This window comes from Giraffa tippelskirchi, chromosome 3 (assembly GCF_054371585.1).
Source record: "Giraffa tippelskirchi isolate mGirTip1 chromosome 3, T2T-mGirTip1v1.2.pri, whole genome shotgun sequence".
NCBI classification, from domain to species: domain Eukaryota; kingdom Metazoa; phylum Chordata; class Mammalia; order Artiodactyla; family Giraffidae; genus Giraffa; species Giraffa tippelskirchi.
In genome coordinates, this window is record NC_137277.1 from 50988578 (window position 1) to 51008828 (window position 20251).

Sequence of the window (20251 nt, forward strand, 5' to 3'; positions counted from 1 at the left end):
CACATTTTAATTACAGTTATGTATGGCAGACTCCATCTGCCATGGCCAGCCAGCCTGCAGGCTTGCAGAGAGAGGGAACATAATACAGGACTTCTTTCTGACAGGCTAGCTGTCTTGCTGTTCTCTCTTTACAATTAGACTCTCAAAATAATAATCTGTTGCAATGACTGAGTGACCTGTAAATTATCAAATATTAAGTCTTCAGTTTTTGAAGTGTATCACTTTAAGCATTAACAGTCTATTTCTTTTTAATTAAACTTCTTTATTCTTCACATATACGTTTGTGCTTGTGGACAGAAGGACTTAAGAAAATTTATGAAAGTTGTAAAAATTTGCTGTTTGTTCTCTTGTTCTCTTTTAGCTGCAGATGAAAACTGGTTGTTCAGGATGCATTATCCTTAATGGAATATTCGCCCCTCCTGTCCCTGGGGGGCCCCTCCTCCAACTGAACTCTCCCTAATAATATTTCTAAACTTTCTAGTTTGCTGTGACTAAGGTTATCCACAGATTAAACATAGATTGTTTTTTCTGGTTGGTAATGTGCCTAAAAAATGATCAGGTTGGATCTTTAGGAATGATTGTATATGTAGGTCGTAATAATTACCAAAAGCCCAAAATGATTTTTATCTTTTTGCCCTATTAAGGTACAAGGACCTTTAAAAGAAAAAAAAATTATGGACATTAGCATCAGAAGCATTTATACATAGGCTTAAAACTGAAAATATAGCTTTTCTTTTTTAACCTCTCATATAACTATAGAGACCCCTGCCTCTGCAGATCTATCTAGGGCACTTCTCAGGTTCATACGTGGATAAGAGAAACTCGTTTGTTCCTGCTGATACATCCCTGCTATGACGCTAGCCGAAATCTCTGCAGTCTGAATAACTGAAGAGAAGCTGTTCCATAACACAGTGCATCTCAGAATTTATTTTTTCAACTGATACTTCCAGCTCTGGATTCTGTGACATTTGCCCAAAGGGAAACACCGGTCCCTTGGATTACACTGTGCATCCATTGTCTGAACTGTCACAGCAATAGCGCGTAAAGCTGTTTGCATAGCGTGCTAACTCTATCAGGGTCAGTTCCAGTCTGTGGCCGCTAAAAATGAAAACCATGCCCCAGCCGGGACAAGAGCAGGGTCAACAGCTGGCAAAGGATATGGCAATCATTTATATAAATATGCTTTCTCAAGCCCACAAAAACAAAAAACCCCAACCCAACAGCTGGGAAGGGTTGGAAGTAGCCCCAAGGCTGGTTAGTCCCCTTCCAGATGGGGAGGTTAGACTGGGGCTAGCCAGACTGCTCCACATAGACTTCCGATTCGCATTAGAAATGAAAAGAGGAGAGGAAAGGGGAAAGGAAGAAAGGCTACAAGCATGACTGCTCTGTTTTTCACCTAACTTAATCAAATAAGTGAAGACTTTCCGAGACGGAAGGCTTGCATTTATCGGTATTCACGCTCCGTTTTTTCTGTTTATCATAGTGTCTAATACACTTCTTAACTGCTTAAACAGAAAGCATATATGCTCTAAAGTATAGTTTATATATAATGTCATGGTTATTTGTAGACAGATTGAAGAACCGATCCTCAGATTTATGTCTTGTTTACATCTTCCAAACACTTATGTAGAACATTCAATGCTAGGGAAGATAATAATTGTGGTGTTGGCCCACTCCCAGAACTTTATCCAAGGGATAGGGTTCGTTTTTGTAATTTGATTTACTTTATAATGCATCGTTATTGCACATCTAATATATCCAACAGAATAACGAATACCATTTTCCCTGAGTTCATCTTAAGGTTGCATACCATGAGACAAAGTATTATTTTTATAACCTGTTGATGCTACAAGAGGCAAAGGTGGAGAGTATAGGACGTTCAGACTCTTCCAGAGTGACATAGTGAAGTGAAAGGCACCACAATGATGATGAAAAATTTGTCCTCATTATCTAGAAATGGGCAGCCTCCTCCTTAATAATGGAAAGTTCTGCTGACGCCAGATTGAATGGCAAACAGCGTTTTCCTACTCTCCAGCCTTCTATTTGCTTAAGAGAAAGCTTACATAATGAATGCATTTTTTTTAGGTGTAGGATGAGCTCATGATATTGGAATCCATAAAGAGACATAAATTAGGGTCTTTTGCCAAAATTGAGACATTGTCTTAGAGAATGTGCTGGTCTGAGACAGAAGTTAAATAAAGTGTTTTCTTTCTTGGAATGATCAAACTGAAAGAAACATTTTAGCTTTGCTCATAGAATATCATATCTAGAAGGAACTTCAGTGAGCCTCTCAAATACCTCTTCTCATCTTACTGCCACTGTAGCAGAGATCACAGCTGGATGATGGCGAGGACCCCTCAGCAGGTATGCATTTCCTAGCTGCATTATACAGAAGATCCGATCCTGAGAAGAATAGTGCTAAGCCAAGCTGGATAAAGACCTGCAGAAGACTTGAATTATCAGCTCTGTTGATCCCAAATTTACCCAGATCTGCTGTGTAATTGTACTTACTTCCCACTTTACTCTGGCTCTGCAGTATCAAAGCAAGTGTCACTCAAGCATCAATATTTTATTAGATATTTTGACAGTTTCTAGACTGTTTTACTCAGATATTTCCTTGGAGAAGTAATAAATGTGTGTCTTGGATGTGTTAGGAGTATGTTAGGAGTCTGTCTTCTCTGTCTTTGTCATTCTAGATTTTAAGCATTTTGAGGGCCAGAGAGAATAGAAGAATAAACATGGGTTTCCTTCACGGTTTTCTCCACTGAGTCTTAGACATATAAAAGTACCCAGTAGGTATTTGCTGATATGAAGGTAAATAAAGTGTAGGAAATGCTGATGTACAAATCATTCAGTCATTTAAATGTTTTCTTCTAAAATATCTGTAGCCATTTTATGCCAAAAGTATTTTGGGAGGGAGGCATTATTTATTACCTTAGTTTCTATAGTAGACCAGTCATGTTTTGCAGGAGAGCAAGTATGGGAAAGGTGTTTTTGACAAATTATCATTGTATTCCTGTACCTTTGGTTCTGTTAACCTGGCCGCTTTTTTTAGTTTCTGTGCACTTTTGATTTGATTTAAATACACTGTTTGTCTCGAGCATTTTCTTAGCATTTATCTACAAACATTAAGTACAAAAGCAAGACAGACTTAGAGGTGTGCTCTGAATTTAAGAACTAGTGGCTTAATTTCCTGACTCTGAGAGTCTAAATGTTTCCTTAGATTGATGCAGATTAGTTTAACTTAATTGGAAGTTTGAAAGGTGCATGTTTCTAAAGCTTTTAACATAATGATACTTTGAAATCACTGATTCTTCCCTGATGACTAATGTCTTTAATATATGTTTACAAAGTCCAAAGACTTTTAATGTATTTTACCATACTCTGATGACTAATAATATATAATTGAAACAAGCATTTTCTCTTTTAATTCTTAGCGAAAAGAAGTGTTCGGTAGAGGCTGTCCTTCCTGAATTTAGTTCATGCAGTTGTGCATCTTATTTTTATGTTTCTTAAAACTTTTTCTATCCATAATGCATTCTGGTCTTGCTAGAGTATAACCTGCCAGGCTCCTCTGTCAATGGAATTTCCCAGGCAAGAATACTGGCGTGGGTTGCCATGCCCTTCTCCAGTGGGTTGCCATTTTCCCTCTCTAGTGGATCTTCCCGACTCAGGGATCGAACTCACCTCTCCTACATTGGCAGGCAGATTCTTTACCACTGAGCCGCCAGGGAAGCCCACAATCACATAATATATATGTGTATTGGTATTCTATTGTATAATACACGTGCAACCAGCCAGTCTTACTCTTTCCACGCTGCCGCAGCGACAACCACTTCCTATCAAATATTAGAGGAAACAGGGAGGAAGCCAGTGTGTGGTGTTACATTAGTGACAGTATATTGATGGCATTTTTCCTCTGTTAGTTTAGAGGTGAATACTAGCTATCACAACCAAATTTAGGTTGCAGTTAGCACCATTGTTTAGATGTCTGTGTGATTCAGTGTAGTTACCTAATCACATATATTTTTCCTTCTAATTTGTAGTCTGACTGTGCCGTATCAAAGGTTTAGGACAATGATGAACAAGTTAAAAGAAGTACTTTCAGGGTAGACAAATGCTGATTATAAACAGCGAATACAGAGGGTAAAGCTCCTTTCTCCAACAGAGGCAGGTTGATTTTGAATGGATCCCTGTGATCTTTGTAAAGGATATTCATGCCAGTAATCTTGTCTTAAGCATTAGATTCTATCTCTATGGCTTTTCGAAAAGCCCTGTTAAGTTAGTTCCCTAAACGTACCTGAAAACATCTTTCTAGACTTCCCACCTTACTTCAGGGCCCTAAGGTCATAACCTCTTAACCTTACAGGTTATAGGTCTCTTGCTTTTTGATCTTTCTTGGTTCCTTGGTTTTTGGCTACTTCCTCCACGACATTCAAGCCTTGTTATATAAGGAAATTGGAAACACCAATTTTGGATGAGATAAGAATTACCCTCTCTTCCAGAATAATGCAAAAGGATGATTTTAAGTAGAAACATACTTGGGCAGAAAACGAAACTAACTACAGCATCCTGTCTAAGCCAGTTTGAACTCACGCCCCTTCATTTCTTGTTGTCCAGAAAAACAAAAAAACAACAACTTAGAGAACTGACTGTTGACTTAGTAGATAAAGTTTTCATTTAGGTCACAACACAGCTTGCAGGAGACATCAGAGGGATTCAAAGAGGTTTGAGTGACTAAAAAGTAGATTAATAAAAGCAGCTGGTTAACTTATTATTCTTGCCCTACTGGGCTTCCCAGGTGGCTCAGTGGTAAAGAATCTGCTTACTAATGCAGGAGATGCAGGTTCGATTCCTGGATGGGGAAGATCCCCTGGAGGAGGGCATGGCACCCCACTCCAGTATTCTTGCCTGGAGAACCCCATGGACAGAGGAGCCTGGTGGGCTACAGTCCATGGGGTCGCAAAGAGTCGGACACAACTGAGTATAAGTACAAGTGACAAGTGACTTGTCAGTATGCTGTTTCATACTAGTAATAACCACCATCAATATGGCACTTACTGTTGACAAAGCATTATCACATTTATCATTTTATAGCCATATCGATTTAGTGAGAGAGAGAGATTGTCTTCATTTCACAGTAAAGGAACTTGAGCTTTAGAAAAGGTCCTTGGCTTGCCCGAGGCCAGGGAGAAAATACATGGCAGAGCTGGTGTGCAGTGTGAGCCTCCCGGAACACCATCCTTTGTGGCCAACCCCCGTCCCTATTGGAGAGGCTTTAGGAGTGGAGCAAATTTCTGTTGATTCTCACCTAGGGTGGTGGTAAAATATCTCCAGTTGTTTGGCCGCCCAGCTGGCTGTCTCATTTTGTTAATACGTTTTTATTATGATCTTGCTTTTGCTTCAGCCTGCATTTGGGTTTTATTTCTTGGCCATGCCCACACTGCCAGGTACGGTGAGGCCAAATTTTTATTTCTCCAAATGAAGAAACTTCTCCGAGCCTTATAATCGAGTGCCGAAACTCCAAATAGAATTGGAAAGTGCAGTTTTTTGATGGGATATGTCTCTCCACCACGGCCTGAGCCCAGTAATATCTCCATTTGTAAGAAAGGAGAGGACAGGGGAGGGGAGGGGAAGGGAAGAGAGGACAGGAGAAGAAGGAAGGAAGGACAAAAGGGAGGGAGGAAGAAAGAAGCCCTCACATAGGATTCTGAAGCCAAGTTAGAAGCTCTGAGTCATTTTTAACAGGGTAAATATTTGTCTTTGATCCTTAGAGAGTATTCTTCACCCACCTACCAGACAGTGCAAAAGAGCTAAAAAATGATTAAAAAAAAAAAAATTATAGATCAGTATTCAGTTGTCTTTTAGTCCCATTAAAATGATGAGATCTTGCTTTTAAAAATCAGTAAGATATATTGTAACTTAAACCTAAAATCAAACAGTGACAGCAATATTTCTTCTCGAAGGCAGACTACCTGACATGGGCAAGTACCTACTAGTAGCAAAATCAGAACCAGGAGGCCTGTTAATGATAAGCATATCTCTAACCCATATTAATCACCTACTTGTCTATCTCACAATAGCACTGAAGTGTGTGTGTGTGTTTTCTGAATTTATTTTTATTTTATCTGGCTTGCCAGCTGAATAAGGGGGCAAAGAATGTAATGTGGAAACCATCCATTGCCACTGGAGACAAGATCCAAGAGGAATTCCTCAAGCTGAGAACATGAGCTGTGAACAACATGTTTAAATAGCTACATATCCAAAGTTTGAGTCAAGGCCATTTATTTTGGGGGGGACACTCTATTCTTTGAGGCTTAAAGGAGTCCTTTTGACTCAGAGTATAACAGATGTGGTGCGGGAGGAGGTGGGAGACTGGAGGCCTATGGAGTTTGCACAAGTTCCAGCTGATGGTGAGAGAGAATGATGCGGCTCCATGTATGTGACTTATGGTCCATGTGCAATCCAGAAAAGCCAGGGACTTTTAAAGGCTTTTCTGTATACTCCAATGAAATGAGAGGAGAGGTAGGGGGAAGGAAGCTAACATTTTTCAGTATTTTTTATGTGTTGGATGCTATTCCAAGTACGTTCAGAAGTATCACAGTTAGCTCTATCAACACTTTTAGTATGTAGTGATTTTTACCGCCATTTTGCAGAGGAGGCGACTGATGAAATGACTGGCCCAGCCCAACGGAACTGTCAAGGTTGAGGGCAGGATTTGATCCCAGAGCTGGCTCCAAAGCCTATACTTTTCGCAATTGCCTGGAAACATTACTCAAAGTGTTCACTAGCCCTCTCAAGCAAGAGTTTATTCTCCTTCTGATATTACTTGTTTTTCTGCCCTAGGCTATCTGGGCTAATCACTCCATTAGTTAGAATAAGAATACATTGGGCCGAAAATCTTGTTTGATCTCTGAATGGGCCAAATGAATTTTTTACAAAGCAAAGCTGAGGATTATATAGCATCACCATTGGCCTGCCATTGTGACAAAAGTGTGAGAGATGAGCTGAGAGTGTGCCTGACTCAGTGCCAACCCAAAAAAACAACTCAAAAGCTCATGTCCTGTTGCTCTCACAGGGTCTATTTAAAAGGAGTAAAAGTAATGCATCAGTAGTAGAAATAAGCAGCCTGAATAACTTAAACCAAGTCAGTAGCTTTTCAACAGTAAAGCTGACTCTAATGTATCTGTCTTGTTTCAATTTAGGTAATCAAGGTACCCAATTTTCTCTAAGCAGTTTATATTTATAGCATCAGCATCATGATGAAGGTTTTTTTCATCCTCTATTGTGAATCAGGGTTCATATTAAATTATGCGTGATTGCTGGAGAAGTTTGTTAATGCCTGTGCTTTTTATCTCTTTTTTCAAAAGGAAATATTTGGTGCCTCCAAAAGAGATTTTTGTTTGTTTGTGTGTTTACAATTTCAAGACTTCTTTTTTTTTTTTTCCAACTTATTTTTTAAATGGAAGCACTGCACCTTACTTTGTCCATCTTTGGTCTCTGTTGGTGGTGATCAGGGGTGCCTGCTTTTTTGTCTGTCCCACCTTCTGTTCATAGCTCAATTGGCAAAGAATCCACCTGCAATGCAGGAGACCCCGGTTCAATTCCTGGGTCAGGAAGATCTGCTGGAGAAGGGATAGGCTACCCACTCCTGTGTTCTTGGGCTTCCCTGGCGGCTCAGCTGGTAAAGAATCCACACTGCAATGCAGGAGACGTGGATTCGATCCCTGGGTTGGGAAGATCCCTTGGAGAAGGTAAAGGCTACCCACTCCAGTATTCTGGCCTGGAGAATTCCATGGACTATGTAGTCCCTGGGGTCACAAAGAGTCGGACACGACTGAGCGACTTTCAGTTTCACCTTTCTTTCATTCAGTATTTGAAAAATAAACATTTTCATCTATTACCATACTTTTCACTTTAAGAATTTTTAAAAACCATTAATAATTATCCTTCCTTTATTCCATAGTTTAAGTGCATAGTATCAGTCTCTGTGTGGGCAGATCGAGTTTGGTGTAGAGAAAGAATAGGCAGTCTTCAAAAAGTCATTTTTGGAGAGTAAAGATGAATGAAGAGAACTAAATGTCAATCCAGCCAAAAAGAACTTTCCACCCAGAGTAGTTGAGAAGAGTCCTCCAGACTGTATGTTCCCTTCTCTTTCTCCCTTCATTACTATTCTTATTTTATTTTTGTCTTCCTGACTTCTGGGGGACAACCAGGCACAAAAGAGACAGTTTATGAAGGGCTTAACAGTTTCCACATTTTCATCTGCGTAAAATCAGGGAAAGAATAATTAACAGATGTATCGCAGAAGAGTTAGGGAGACTAGTGATCAAAAAGGGGCTTGAAAAGAGATTTCGAAATCCATGGAAACTTCCAGCTACATGTTTTGCCTCCTGTTCATCTTTGTAAACTTTTTTTTTTTTTTCCAGGTTGAGTGTGATTCTTTTTTCCCAGCTGGAACTTTCAGCTTTGTCCCTAGGACCAAAGACTCCATCAGTATCACTCTGTTTTCAGTGTACCAGGGATCCTCACCTTGGCACTCAATAGGGGATAGTCAGCAGTGCCCTTGGCCCCGAGCTAATTAATCACGGAGCCCTCCAAGCTCTGAAGAGACACGAGAGGAAAGGGCAGAGGATGGAACTGGAGAGATCATGCAAAATGGGGTTCAAGCTGTGAAGCCATGCCGGGCCCCTTCTTTCACAGCTGGGGTTTTGGCTTCGAGTCCCTCGGCTTGTTCAGCATGGTGACCCTGGCTCCTTGTGATTTACTAACTGTTTTACAAACATTTCCTCACTCTGGGAGGTTTGATACACTCTTCATCCTCCTCAGCTCACCAGAGTCAGTCAGTGTCTGAGCCAAACCTGCCTTTGTTTACAGCTTTTCCGGAAATTTTCACAGAGGGGGAGAAGAAAAACCCCTCCCTCCTCTTCCAGTGTTTTATTTTTAAGTCAACACTTTCCCCAAGTTTATTTGTGCTAAATCAAGTTCTCCTACAAGGTATTGCTCTATATTCAAATGGGAATTGCTGCACTTCTATAAATAGAAGGAAGGTCATGTGAACGAGTTCAGAAAAATCTAAATATCACATTTTACTGGACCTTTACATTTAGTTCACTATTTTTTGAAAAGAATATTCCATGTTTGGATTTGTCTTTTTTTCCCACATTCATATTAGACGGACCATTATGTGAAACACTGAATTTGGGAAACACTGAGTGGAATCTTTTTTAAACGAAAATACCCATGTTAAAAATAACAAAAATTGTTGTTGCTTCATCACTGTAACAGTTTATAGCCCTTACATTAAGTATTTCTGGAATATAATTACCTTTGAAAACACAGTACCAGGGCTTTTTTTTTTCTTTAAATCTGATTCCTCTTGTATTATTCAGTCTTGACATTGGCTGAGAATGAAACAAATGCCTTGGAACTTATTAAATATCAGGAATAATTGGAAGAAAAAGAGTAATAGGATAAAAAATTAAGAAGTCCAGTTCTATCTGAAATCAAAGGCTGACTTCTGATTCACACTAAGAAGAAGTTAAGTAGCAATTTATGACAAATATGCAATGGATTTCTCCCCCTCTGTTCACTTTTCCAGTCCACTGTTAAAATGAAGAGAGTTTTAAGACTCTCTTATTATTTGAAAAAAAAAAACAAAACAACAAACAGTGACTTTCTTTGGAACTTTCCTGTCTAGGAAATACAAGAAGTGTGATTTTTCTCCTTTCTACCTGTCCAAAAAGGTTGAAAGTGAAAGGGGGTGGGGGTGGGACGGAAGACAAGGTTATCATTTCTTTCCTCCTTTTGTGTCTTCTAGAGGTAGAGCAGGCAATATATCCTAAGTGGTATACAGTCAGAGAGACCAGTTTCCTGATAAAATGTGTTTAGGAAGGAAAAATTGTTTTATTTCAACAAATCCAGCTGGACTTCCTGGTGGGCCTCCCACCTTGTCAACATCAATAATAGCATGTATCTGTTGACCAACAGAAGACCACCAGAATGAGGTATTTCCATTTCTGCATATGTCTAAGTCTATAGGAAAGATAGCTGTTGAGAGCTAGTGTGGAGGAAATGGCAAACAAACACCATAGGTGATCCTGTGTGACATTCAGGAACTGTTGCAGACTTCCAATGCTCAAGACAGTCTCCTCAGCCATAATGTCATTGACCTTGACATGCTCAGAACAAATTGGTCTTTGTGATTGCTACCACATGCTGTCCAGCTTGCTAACCCCACCATTGGTCTAGAGGGAAGAGGGCAGGAGAAAGGACTGCTCATCAGAGAATGTGCTTCTTTTATATTCTCTAGACCCTTGTTCAGCAGGCTTTTCTGCTTAGTCTGAAAATGGCTAATTTAAAGAGGCCTAAGTGGTGGCTCAGGGGTAGAGAATCCGCCTGCAATGCAGGAGACCTGGGTTCGATCCCTGGGTCAGTAAGATCCCCTGGAGAAGGAGATGGCAACCCACTCCAGTATTCTCGCCTGGAAAATCCCAAGGATAGAGGAGCCTGGTGGGTTATAGTCAACGCGGTTGCAAAGAATCAGAGGCAAGTTAGCGACTAAACAACAACAAAGCTTTGCATGGCCTGTGGAATGGACCTAGTTTTACTCAAGTTCTTAATAAATGAATAGTCTTGGAATTCTTAGGGTGTGAACTATATCAGGAGCAGCGTTTAAGGCAGATGTGATCAGAAAAACAGCCTTTGTGATCAGTTAGGAAGATAATTTTTGCCCCAAAGCCCTTGATGCTATCAGTACCCGTCCAAGCAGTAGAATCTGAGCCTTTAAAGGAAAAGCAGTTACGTGTGTTTCTTTTCCCACCTAATGAGCCAACTGAGACCAGCACATTCCTGCGTTAGACTTCTCCTTTACTTCTGTAAGGTTTTCATGCAGCGGAAGAACATAGATTTTAGCCTAAGTTTCAGAGGACTGTTTCTAGCACTCTAGTTATAGACACTTAATAAATGTTGCATGAATGAGTGACTCTTGCATGATTCAGAATGTGTGGGGTAAGTCATAATCTTGGCAAAAGCCTTAACCTAGTGCAATCATCACCTTTGAAAAAGGAACTTAAACCATGCCTTTGATTTTTAGCTTCAGACTGATCCATTAGCTTTTGTAATGCTGTCACCTTGACACCTACACTGGAGTGACTGCACGTTGGAACAGCCAAGGAGCTGGGGGCATCCTCAGGCCTTCTTTGGGCATCGTATGCACAGCCTTCCCTATATTCTGAGTCAGAGCTGTCTAGATGATTCTTGAGTTCTGGGAATAACTTTTTTTTTTTTTACAATAAGTAAAACATATTTTATCTTGCTTTGTGTGTGTGTGTATATCTATATATATATATTAAATCTACAATTTATGCTAGTTTTTTTGTGATACTGTGAGTAACTATAATATTAACTAAAACTACTTTTTTATGTTAGAAAATTATGAGGTGGTTTTCCCCTATGAATATAACAATTTTTGCATTGAATCTATCTAGGTCTTTTTTTGTTTTGTTTTTTTTAGTTTGAAGAATTCAATATAGATCCAAACTAATTTTGTTTTGAAGGAACAGAGGTGTTAGGAGAACAACTGATATGTAAGCTACAAAGGAGTGTGTTTTTCAAGTCTCTTTTTATTTGAAGACATAGTATTAATATTTGTTCTTAGACCTTTTATAGGTTTCATGCACATAAACTCTGGTATAATGCCAAAGATAGCAGAGATACCTCTTATTATTTTTTAATTATTTTATTAAAAAATTTTTTAATTGAAATGTAATTGATTTACAATGTTGTGTTTGTTTCAGGTGTACAGCAGAGTGATTCAGTAATATGTGTGTGTGTATTCTTTTTCAGATCCTCTTCCATTATAGGTTATTATAACATATTGAGTATAGTTCCCTGTGTTACACAGTAGGTCCTTGTTGTTAATATTATACATAATAGTCTGTATCTTTCACAGTATGTATCTATTAATCCCAAACTGCTAATTTGCCCCTCCCCACCCACTTTCCTCTTTGGTAACCCTAAGTTTGTTTTTTATGTCTGTGAGTCTGTTTCTGTTTTGAAAAGAAATTCATTTGTATCATTTTTTTTTTGGTTCCACATATAAGTGATACCATGTGATATATGCCTTTGTCTGACTTACTTCATTTAGTATAACTCTACGTCCATCCATGTTCCTGCAAATGGCATTATTTCATTCTTCTTTATGGCTGAGTAGTATTCCGTTGTGTATATACATTACATCTTTTGTTCCCACTCATCTGTCAATGGAGCAGGGATGTTTCTTAAACTTTTATCTGCTATATGCATGAAAGCCTAGAAATTCAGATTTTCTTCCCTGTTCTCATACTACTCTATCTGCTGCTGCTGCTGCTAAGTTGCTTCAGTCGTGTCCGACTCTGCGACCCCATAGGCAGCAGCCCATCAGGCTCCCCCGTCCCTGGGATTCTCCAGGCAAGAACTCTACTGCTCTCCAATTGGTGTTTTACTCTCATTAATTTCTAACAGATTCTGTCTCCCTGTCAGTATGTATTGCACTTGTAGATTTGCCTTATTCTTTTATTATCTGTGTATTAATAAGGATGGAAACTATTTCTCAAGGCAGATGTGTGTTAATTCACTTAATCCTCACTATAACTTTAGGATATAAGTATTAATAGATGAAGAAAGTGATTTAAAGAAACATTAAAGTTTCACTCAAGGTAACGAAGATAGTAAAAGCCAAAGCTAGGAACTTCCCTGGTGGTCCAGTGGCTAAGATTCTACATTGTCAGTGCCAGGAGCCCAGGTTTGATCCCTGGTCATGGAACTAGAAGAGTTTGCATGCCTCAACTGAAGATCCTGCATGCCACAACCCAGATTGAAGAAGATCCCATATGCCACAACTAAGACTCAGCACAGCCAAATAAATAAGTAAGTTTTTAAAAAATAAGACTAGATTCAAATGAAAGTATTCTGACTCCTTGGCCTCTGCTCCAGTTCCTTGAGCTCTTTCCAGTAGCATTCTGCTATATGGAGATGTTATAATCTATTTAACTGCCTCCCTATAGCAGTTGGTTAAAAATACTTGGCTTCTGCAAGCAAAACTACACTGAACGTCTTAGTACACATTTCCTTGTGTACTGAGTAACATCTTAAAAGCATGGATGTAACTGCCCTCTCCAACCACTCCTACCCCACACAGTCCCTGTGTTGCTCCAAAACCCAGGAAAGGAGCTCTGCCCTGTCCCAGAGCTCAAAGAAAGTCAGCTGGCAAAGGGTCCATTTTCCAGCGTTTTCCTGGAGCTGTGAGAATTAAACTGAGACAGAAATAATGCATATATGTATTTGTGTCTTGGCCTCCCTGGTGGCTCAGATGGTAAAGAATCCACCTGCAATATGGGAAGACCTGGGTTTGATCCCTGGACTAGGAAGATCCCCTGCACAGCAGCCCCCTGCAGTATTCTTGCCTGGAGAATCCCCATGGACAGAAGAGCTTGGTGGTCTACAGCCCGTAGGGTTGCAAAGAGTTGGACACGACTGAGCGACTAAGGACATTTTTGTGTCTTGTTTGGTGAAAGTGGTGGGGAGGAATAATGGTTTTGGTTTTGCTGAAATTTTATTAGTAACATGGCTGAACACATTAGCTTTGTAAAATTTTCTGTAGGATTCTTGCACTTAAGTGGAATCAGAGAAAGAAAAATATTGGTGGTATTATTAATCCCCCTTTTACATAAGAACCTGGATGGAGAAAAAAATCTTGGGAATTAATATTGATCACCTCTTTAAGTTATCTTTGAAGTGTATAGTAATGATAATAAGGAGGGCTATTTAAAAAGCTTCAAAAAATATATCTAATGACATATACAGAAACTTATAGAGACTCACTGGGACATTTAGGATGTTGAGTTCGAAGAAATGCCTTTCTGAATCTAGGGTAAAAATAACCTGTTTTCACCTACAGTTTTTACCTCTTACCTAGTTATCTTAATAAGTAATTCTTATTTAATATTTTAGAAAATGACCTATAAAAATGTATTATTGACTTCAACTTATTATTTCAAAATCTAAATTCAAAATGGGGAGGTCTCATGAGCTCTGAGGCTTTCCGGAGGCTGGTAGCTTCCTGTTCCACTCCCCTGCACTTGGTATTTGACTTACTGTATTGCCTATTTACATATATTTGACTTTTCACTGCATTTCATTTCTTCTAAAGTTGAGCTCTCATCTTCCAGGAACAAGAGACTCTTCCTCCAGATGCAGTGCTAACGTCTTGCTAATGCTCTGACTCAGCCTGACTTGAAATCCATAGTTTCGTTTTCTGACATTGCGTGTATGCATCCTTAGTCCCTTCAGTCATGTCCGACTCTTTGTGACCCCAGGGACTGTAGCCCGCCAGGATCCTCTGTCCATGGGATTCTCCAGGCCAGAGTACTGGAGTGGGTTGCCATGCCCTCCTCTAGGGGATCTTCCCTACCCAGGGATCAAACACAGGTCTCTTAAATCTTCTGCACTGTCAGGCAGGTTCTTTACCACTAGCCACAACATTATTAATGATTAATATTGAAGCCTTGAATTTAAAAGAAATGTGATAATAAGTTTCATGAGAGAGCTGAGATAGTAAGTTTTGTGAAAAGTTCCTCAGCTTAGGACATTTCTCATCCTTGGCATGAATTTAACTTGAATCTCACTAGCCCAGCTTCACATGAGAAAGTTCTGAAAAGCAAAGGGCGGAGAAACAGAACATCTGGTCATCCTGACTGAATATCAGAGCCTCCTCTTTTATACATCTGTTAGGTCGGGGCTTCTGGGAAGAAAATAGGTATCCATATTGTTGATGTGCCCTCAGAGGGCCTCAGACACATTTTGTTCCCAAACAGAATTAGAAGGAAAAAGTCTGCTTAGCTGTCTTTTCCTGTTTAAAATACAGCTGCCCCTGAAGCAGAGCCGCACTCAGCTCACCAGTGCTCTCTGCAAACCTGTGGTATGAGTGTGTGATGTAAGTAGTGTGGAGTGGTTTTGTTGCTAAGGGAAATGCGCTAAAAAGGGAAGAGGAGGGGGCACCGTATCTCTTGTATGGTGCGGATCCTTTGGGTATTTAACATACAGTTTCCACAAAGGACACTCAGAATTATACCTCTGGTTCAAAATTGCTTAAATGTTGAAACATATGGTCTCGTGTTCCATTCGTTAGGAAACAACCAGCTGTTCTCAGCCTGCAAAATCCAAGTAAACATCCACTGTGTGGAAGAGTGAATCTGAAGTGGTTCAGTAAAAACATGAAAGCTGTTTTTGCTGAAGAAGAAGACAGGAAAAAAAAAAAAGGGCCACCCCGAAACAACAGCTAGTAAAAAAAAAAAAAGAAATCCTGTCCTGATAACATGTTTTGCCTGGCTTGCTCGCAGTGGACTATGGAACAGGAAAGACTCTGGCGACATTTCAATGAAAGAAAGGTTCATAGCCATCCCTGTTGTCTCCTTATGGTGGAAAATTGTGCGACTGTGTCTCAATGCCAGTGATTATTTTAATAAAATGCAGTTATCTGAATAATTAATTTATTTGGCTACTCCACTGTGTCCTCCATTCACAGAGGCCAAAATGTCAAAGATCAAGTAGATTGGGAGAATAGGAAAATTCTCATTATAGAGGCAAAGGGAGGAGGGAGAGGATGAAATATTTGGAATTTCAGCGCCGTGGTTTCTATTTATCCGAAATGTCAAGGGCAGTGTAAAATGTATTTTTAAAATGTGTTTCTGTATGGTTTGTGCCCATTCTTGGCGTGGCTGTGGCTCTACAGAGGCCATTGTTCTTTGAAGAGTATGAGGGGGTGTCTTTGTCCAAAGTGACAAAAAGAAGACTTGGAAGACTGGGCTTCCTTTGTTCCTGTGCGGTGCTGTAAAATTTGGTTTGAAATTAGGACCTCAGGGAAGGACCTTCAATAGAGAGCTTTCATTTCCTGCCAGCATTTTAATCACTCTGGGGTTTAAAGTGGATGGCCAGCCAGCATAATGGCCCTATGTTTAATAGAACAGCTCGTATCTTGAAGGGCCAGTTAAGGGATCTGTCACCCGCCCAAATATTCGTCTTTTCTGTTTCCTGTCCATTTATGAAGATCACCCACCCTTTTAGGTGGCCGCCCTGGACCATTTTGTAGGAGAGCTGCTGCCACTGCTTTTTAAAGAGGCTGAACAGAAAGCCAGTTGAATGTGGTCCAGTCTTCACCCGCTACAGGAAGGGTCTGAGGAGTGCTCTAATTAGACACAGAATCCATCAGATCCGGGAGCCGATTCCATCAGTTGCAGAGAGAAAGTGTCAGGGTTCACAAAAGGATAGAATATGAAGAAGTTTAAAATCGAGCCAGATCTCATCAAGAATATTGGCACCTGCTGATTTGATATGTGACTGCCACATCACCTCCATGGAAGTTAATGTCATCCCATCAGGTGGAGGATTCACTCATCCCTTAGAAGGTGAAGTAACCCAGCGGATTTGTTCCTGTTGTGTAATAAGGAAGTTTGTAGCTTTTGTGATGGAGTGGCTTTTTAAGTCCTGAAAGCTCCCTTTAGAGCCATTTAGAGATTTACCTTTATAGTCTATGAGATGGTATCCAGAACTCCTAAAGGAGTGAATATTGGAGTCAAGTCCTGAAAGATGGGGCCAGCATTAAGAAGCAAGTGTTCTGGGATTTCCCTGTGGTCCAGTGGTTAAGACTTTGCCTTCGAATGCAGGGGGTGCAGGTTCAATCCCTGGGCAGGGAGCTAAGATCCCCACATGCCTCATGGCCAAAAGAACAAAACAGAAAACAGAACAATACTGTAACATTTTAAAAAGACTTTAAAAATGATCCACATCAAAAAATTTTTTTTGAAAAGCAAGCGTTCTGAGTTTCTTAACTGATTCGTACTGGGTGTCCAGGAAGAATATTGGGAAAAGGCTTATATTCACTAAGTTCTCATCTGGGACCTATCGCTGCAATTGCTCTGTAACCAAGTGCTAAGCATCAAATCCTCACGATGTGATAAGAGTACTAGTAAACTACTCAGCAGAGACAATTTCAAGGGCAGCTATTAAATAGGATCACAAAGTGGTTCCATAACTCAGAATTAAAACAGACATGAATGGAGAGCGAAAGGAAGGGACTTTTTCAGCTACTAACATGCTCTCCCATCTCAGGGAGTCAGGAATCCTGCAAAAGAAACAGGAAATCTACTCTCCACGGGCGTTTGCTTCTTTGCAGGTAGGGATAGGTTATCGTGGGGAAATGAAGGCATGTGTAAGCCTCCTTCAGCAACAACTGAAAGCATCCTCTCTCCAGTCTGTCACAGGCCAAGCTGGACCCACACCCCTCGAGATGGTGGAAGTGAGCCAGAGTCTTAGCTGCCCACAGCTTTCTCTGAGCTGGGTCTTGGCCCTGGGTGGAAGAAAGGAGAAAAAAAACCTGGGGTGAGAGTGGAGCGCGGAGTCTTACTTCTTCAGAAGAAATGGAATGACATTAACATTTTCCGCCTTCCCCCTTCACAATTGCTAGAACTGGCCCCCCTTCCCTTTTCCCCTCTGTCATCTGGAGCCATTGCCTGGTTAATTCAGACGATAGCGCAGTTGGCCACCAATTGTCTGTGCTTCCTTGTTGACCATACGTGTGCCCCCAAAGACTTTTCAAACAAGGAGATAACCATCCAGTGATTCTCCTGTCTCTTTGAGAGCCATCCTCTCCGTGGGTCCCTTCTGACCTCTTTTGTCATGTCTCTAGCCGCAGATTTCTTAGCTGCCTGGTTTGATCCCTTTTGAATTGTCCTCCCTTGGATGAGTAGCTGTTTGAAAGGTGATTTAAAGTGAGTGTTGCTCCGTGTAAGAGCTATTGGCTGAAAAGAGCACTATCTCGAAGCAGCAGAGGTGTCTGCATAAGGCAGGCAGGCTCTCCTGAGGTTGGTATTCCAGATGTGCATTGATCTAGGAGGAATTATGCATCATTAGACTCAGGATCTTTTCCTTGCATCCAGGTCATTTCTCCAACAACAGCAAAAAGCCTCTGACATTATAGCCAGGGAGCCATCACTGTACTTAACACCAGTCTGTTCCTACACAGGAAATGTTTTGACTCAACCACTCAAACAGCTCTTCTGAACGTCTAGGGTCTGTTTCTTGGGTAAAATTTTTCAGGCATAGATTTGGAGGGAAAGCTGCCCACCAGAGCAGGACCTTCGCATAAAGTTAGGATCATCAAAGATCTGACTATAATCCTCTTCATTCACTGTAGCAGTTTGTGTGGGTGTCTCCACCATGTGGGAACCTCATTTCATTGAAGAATCTGAATATTTTGTAAGGATGTGAAGACTTGCAAACAATCTTTTCTGTAAGGCCGTGAGAGGAACAAAGCAGCTAATGTTAGAAAGAACTGGTACCCTATTGTTTTCTGCCATTTGTAAAACTCAATAGGAATATTCTAGACTTGACAGATTTATATCCTCAACTTGTTGCTCCTTAAAGAGTATACATATCCTGTTTACAAAAAGCCTACCTGTGAAAGAGGTCTGTTCCATTGGAAGGATATCCTCTCTTGGAGCTCAACTAGTCTAAAAATAAGATGATATATGTACTGTGCTGTGCTTAGTTACTCAGTCGTGTCTGACTCTTTGCAACCCTATGGACTGTAACCTGTCAGGCTCCTCTGTCCATGGGGATATTCCAGGCAAGAATACTGGAGGGGTTGCCATGCCCTCCTCCAGGGGATCTTTCCAACCCAGGGATGGAACCCAGGTCTTGTGAATTACAGGCAGATTCTTTACCATCTGAGCCATCAGGGAAGCCCAAGAATTCTGGAGTGGGTAGCCTATCCCTTCTCCAGGGGATCTTCCCCACCCAGGAATCAAACCAGGATCTCCTGCATGGCATGTGGGTTCTTTACCAGCTGAGCTACCAGGGAAGCCCAATATGTGTACTAACCCCCTAAATTACTTTTTTATAGCAAAGAACTTGTCTATACCTTCAAAGAGCTATCTGAAGTCTGCAAAAGACAAGGCATGGGATAAAGTTCTATATACATATACACATACTTTATTTTTATATGTACACCTGAATATATAAAATTATATCTAATAATATATTTAAAATAAATATAATAGATATGAGTGTATAAAAAGTAAGTATGTATGTGTATGGGCTTCACGGGTGGCTCAGATGGTAAAGAATCCACCTACAATGCAGGATCCCAGGTTTGATCCCTGGGTTGGGAAGATCCCCTGGAGAAGGAAATGGTTACCCACCCCAGTATTCTTCCCTGGAGAATCCCTGGACAGAGGAGACTGGTGGGCTAAAACTACAGGGTCGCAAAGAGTCAGACATGACTGAGTGACTAAGCACGCATGCACAATGTATGTATATGCAAGTCAATGAAAGTGAAAGTGTTCGCTCACTCACGTCCAACTCTTTGCAACCCCATGGACTGTACCCACCAGGCCCCTCTGCCCATGGAATTTTCCAGGCCAGAATACTGGAGTGGGTTGCCATTCCTTTCTCCAGGGGATCTTCCCAACCCAGGGATCGATCCCAGGTCTCCTGCAATGCAGGCAGATTCTTTACCATCTGAGCCACCTGGGAAGCCCATGCAAGTCAATGGATTTAGCCAAGATAGCTTTATATTTGCCTTGCTTTAGGCAGATGCTACTCCAACCTTAATTGTAACTGAGGCCATTATTAGGCTCACTGGTGCTGGTTTGCAATATCCAGTTTTCAGCCTCTCTTAGAAATCACACAAGAAAATGAAGTGGCCTTTATGGAGGTCCCATTTTGGGGCAGTGACGTTGGTTAGCATTGTTTCTATGGACTTCCTTTGCAAATTTGCCTGTATCTGTATGTTCTTACGGTCCTTTCCTCCAAAAGCCTTTCCTGAGAGTTCTTCCCTTCTTTAGTTAATACCTCTTTTATTATTCTGTGTGCAAGTACTGTTATGTTTTAGGATTGAATTCCCTAAATTCAGATAGTTAACTTCTTTGAGGCAGGATCTGGTCACACTTTTTCTGTATTCCTCAGAATTTAGCCAACTGTTCAGTGCCTTAGAAAGTGTTAGTTTCCTTCCTTTGTTTAATTCTTATCTGTAAGTTTTTCATAGGACAAAAGTGAGGCATCATGGGAATTTAAAGCAAAATCATACAGTAACCAAGTGGAAACGGTTGAGTGAGGCCTTCTGGCAGCCAAATGCCTCCTTCAGTGAAAGGCAGGAGAATGATTGTCCAGAGTGGTGGTTTGATTTTTTTAAAATGCAGCTCTCTTTTAAGCA

General features: G+C 40.6%; 1 protein-coding gene and 1 long non-coding RNA gene across 20 annotated transcripts in view; both read left to right on the top strand.

The window, feature by feature from the left end:
* BCAS3 (BCAS3 microtubule associated cell migration factor) overlaps positions 1-20251 on the top strand; it is a 611473-nt gene that overhangs the window by 425276 nt on the left and 165946 nt on the right. The window lies entirely within an intron of this gene.
* Positions 1352-4972, top strand: LOC145543452 (uncharacterized). The gene is made up of 2 exons (XR_014080720.1): positions 1352-3608; positions 4883-4972. It is a non-coding gene; the product is annotated as an uncharacterized LOC145543452 (long non-coding RNA).